Raw genomic sequence first — 230 nt, 5'->3', positions numbered from 1 at the left:
GACTAGACTATAGACTAGACTATAGACTAGACTATAGACTAGACTATAGACTAGACTATAGACTAGACTATAGACTAGACTATAGACTGGGCTATAGACTAGACTATATTCTATAGTCTAGTATAGTGTATAAAGCCTATTTTTTAAAAAAAAATACGAACTCTCTTTTGATCAATGTATAAAATTTAACAATTTACTACATTTTAATTATTTTATGCAACAATTTGTTA

Source organism: Lucilia cuprina, chromosome 5, assembly GCF_022045245.1.
Source record: "Lucilia cuprina isolate Lc7/37 chromosome 5, ASM2204524v1, whole genome shotgun sequence".
NCBI classification, from domain to species: Eukaryota; Metazoa; Arthropoda; class Insecta; order Diptera; family Calliphoridae; genus Lucilia; species Lucilia cuprina.
The sequence above is the reverse complement of the archived record's forward strand: the minus strand, read 5'-3'. Positions refer to the sequence as shown.